The sequence below is a fragment of the Odontomachus brunneus genome, unplaced genomic scaffold (assembly GCF_010583005.1).
Source record: "Odontomachus brunneus isolate Ranch 3 - 2012 unplaced genomic scaffold, Obru_v1 Obru_scaffold_025, whole genome shotgun sequence".
Lineage (NCBI taxonomy): Eukaryota > Metazoa > Arthropoda > Insecta > Hymenoptera > Formicidae > Odontomachus > Odontomachus brunneus.
Window position 1 is genome coordinate 315,554 of NW_022639475.1, and position 3,975 is coordinate 319,528.

Consider the following 3,975-nt stretch of genomic DNA (forward strand, 5'->3'; position numbering starts at 1 on the left):
CAGGCCGGCCAACCACTGCGCGCGGGAAATCACTGCTTTCTATCTCTCTCTCTTTTTCTTCCCCTCCCTCTCTCTCCCTCTCACCCTCCCTTCCTCCACGTCTTTCTGCCGCTCTAACCATTCGCCCTGCGCGTCGCGTGTCGTTTCGCCCTTTCTGCAATTGCGTGTCTCTCACATTATTGCGATATTCTTTTCTTCCTCTGCCGCCGTCACAGTTTGAATTCTAGTTACTCGCGTACCGGAAAGAGAGAACAAGCGTCGTTGCTCACTTTCGGCTCGTGGTCAGGCATTTTCGGAACGAATGTGTCCCGCTCGGGCACTCGTGTATTATAATTGAGAATAATCAATAAGATTATGTGCATATGCTGTATCTTTCAATCAACAATCGCAACGCGCTAGTGGATCGCAACGCGACAGACGCAACTAGACACGTTGCGTGTCGGAAGTATGTTGCGTGTCTGAAGTATATTCACAAAGCAAAAATCGTCTTTGCCATTATACGCACTTTTGACTTCTTGATCAAAGATTTTCTCGAATTGGACATCTTAATAAAAAGAAGCAAGAGACCTTGGAATAATTGTCGCACTTTCATAGACGCCTTCCGTCAGAGAGGTTAAATCGTCAGAGAAGTAAAAAAGGACATACAAAATAGGACCTCCTATTTGACCACTATTAAATGCGTAATTTTTACGAGTAGCTTATTGAAGCTCACTGAAAAATTGAAGCTTGTCGAAATTAGCTTTGTAGAATTTTGGAAAATGAAGTGAGTCGAACCAACCAAGCGCGAAAGTTATGTTTGTTCTAACACGTTTTCCATCTCTGAATAAATCTTATTTTTGGGCGACAAACTCTCATTTCTTTTCCTATTTTTTAATCGTAAATATAAATATTTGTTCGGTAATTTTCATAAATATTTCTTTACAAATATAGATAATTATTTTAATTATTATCTTTTATGATAGTTTGTCGCCGAATAAATGCTTTTTTCGAAGATAGGAAATGTGTTGCGAACAGACTCCTTCACGCTTTTCGTATCGGCCCGGCTCGGCTTGCCACGCTTACCGAAGCTGCACGAATTTAATTTCGGCAAGCCTAATTTCGGCGAGCTTCAACTAACTATACGGATAAGCTACACGCATATAATAGTGGTCAAATAGTGTGAAATCTCTATATTAACGCGGGATACGCTGCTTGCGGAGACGTTTCCGAAGGGAACGCCGTCGCACTTGCCGAGTTTTCATTATTTTTTCAATGTTATACACCATTAAATTTTTCGCATATATGCTTAGGACACTGTCGGCAGTCTCAGATAGCACAAAGAATTAAAAAACAATTCAGTCGTATGTCGCCAATTCTGAGTTCATCTTTAGATGCAAAAAGAATTTTTTTCGCTGCAGTGAACTCTGAAGAATTCTTTTTGCATATGAAAATATATTCAGAACTGGTGACATACGACTGAATTTTTTTAAAATTCTTTTTGAATTCTCTGTGCTATTTGAGATATCAGCATTTGCTCGTGACTTCAAGGTAATATTACGTGCTTTATAAGTGACAAATTTACTCGAAAATTGTTTGATATACATACAATTTTCTTACACGTTTTGATCTTTTGCGTGCAATTCGCGTCTTTGTAAAGAGAATGTCGCGCACAAATTTCGTGAACTATTTAGTTTGCGGCGACATATTGAGAAAAGTTTTACTTGTCGCACTGGGATAAAGGTTTTACTTGCGCATGCTTCAAGTATCTTTGCGTGCATGATTTGTTGAAATATTTATGTACTTTTTATTCTTTCTACAAAGACATCAAACATTTTCGAGTTTCAACCCGTTCCCATTCGGAGAAATGATTTTGCAAACTCTTGAAAACGATTGAACAAACTCCATCCGTGCTGTTTCACATTTCCAGAGAGGAAATAGGTTTATGTCCACTATTATATTTTTCACGTCGTTATCGGGACTGAATTAATTCGGCAAACATATTCCGATATTAAAGGGTCTATTCTATAATGTTTAATGATGTCGTTATATATCGCTGCGCAATTATTCCATAATATAAAAAATCTGCGCAATAATACAGAACAATGTTGTTAAAAATTATAGAATATATCTCTAAATCATCAAATATTAACGCTTACGCGTTCGACAATACAAATACGTTACCTGAAACATCTCTTTCGATTTTTCCATCGAACTCGTCGTCGATTTCTTAGGTTGATTTCTCACTCGATTAATCGAGATGTGATGCGCTCAATTGTCTCCTGTAACGGAGTCACTGTGGACACGTCCGAGTCTGCCTTTGGAGACATCTAGATGTGCATGTCGGCGGCGTGTTCGTCAGATGATATATTATTATGACGTCTTATGATGTGCTTATATAATGCTGAGATATCTGGATAACATACACAATATATAAACGTTATTTAATTATTTTTGTTTAAATCGTCTCTCATGTTGTCTTATATTTAAGGTCATCTTAAGTTCATTTTCAGATGCTGTACCGATTGCTTTATTGGCTATGGACCATCTGAAAGTGAACTTAAGGCTCCTGACTACTCGCCGACCATCTTGATTGATAACGTCAGAAGTGAAGAAATGTACGCCCAAAAGATTCCTACGAAGTATTTCGAAATAAAAGAATACAAGAAGTGACACTTGCAATCAATTGAGCACACCTCTAAAATACTCCCAACACTTTTTCCTTTAACAATTAATAAACAACTTAAAATTAACGTCACAAAATTATAAGGAAATGCAGGTTAAAAAGAAAGATTACATGTAATATTAATTTTACGGTTACCTATTGATTATTAGAGCAAAAGAAAAGTATTCGGAGTACTTTAGAGGTGTACCTAATCGACTATAATTTTTTATATATTTTTTTATTTCGACATTGTAGACATTTTGGGCGTACATTTCCTCGCTTCTCAATTAACAGTTATCATCAATTAACTTTATCATCAATTAACAGTTTTTAATCTTAAAAAGCAGCAAATCTTAAAAACAAATTTAACACAGATATAGGCGGATATAGGATTTAACGCCGATATTAATAGTTGGATTATCTTATATTTAAGATCGTCTTAAGTTTATCTTCGGATACTTCGTAGCCAATGAAACGATCGGTACAGCACATGAACGTAAATTTAAGAAGACCTTAAATATAAGATCCAACTATGAATACCTATAAAATCGATGTTCATTCACGGCGTATACTTTGATCGCAACAGCGAACAAAACCGGAAATTGATGTTAAAAGCGAGTTGTTTTATGTTATTTTATTTATCAAAAGCCAAAAATGTTGCCTATGGTTTGCAAGGTTAACCTACACTATTTAAGTTTTCTTGTAAAAAAAATTTTTATAGGTATTGTTCCGAGTCTTAAGAAGATTTTTAATATAAAATTCGTCTACGAATGCTGCATTTCAAAAATAAATTATAAGTATCTGTCAGACAGCAACCAAACGAAGGTCGGTAATGTCAGTTATGCAATTTCCTTGAAGTGGATAATCGGCGGGCACTGACTTTACCGACTGGTTATTTAGTAAAAATGCCCGAAGATAATCGGAAGTATATTATCGACTAGTTACGATTATTAAATATCACTGAATTGCAACAAAACGTAACTTTTCTTTTTTCATGTAATTCGCACCGTAAGAGAGGAAGACACAACGGGTATTGTCTCTTTCCTCCACTGCACACGACATCGTATGCGGTCATCATCGAAAGAGTCGCCAGTGCACTGACGACAGATTTGCTTGGCTGTTGGATTTCGTCAGTAACCTCTATAGATAGAACATACATTTGACACGGGTACATAAAATCGACAGCGTACACCTTGACTGCAACATGCGCAACAGCGAATGAAACCGGAAATTGTCACTTTAGTTCTGGTTTACAATAGATACCGTAAGAATTGACCAATCATAGTTAATTTTTCTTGCAATAATCGACTGTGATTGGTCGATTCTTACGATTT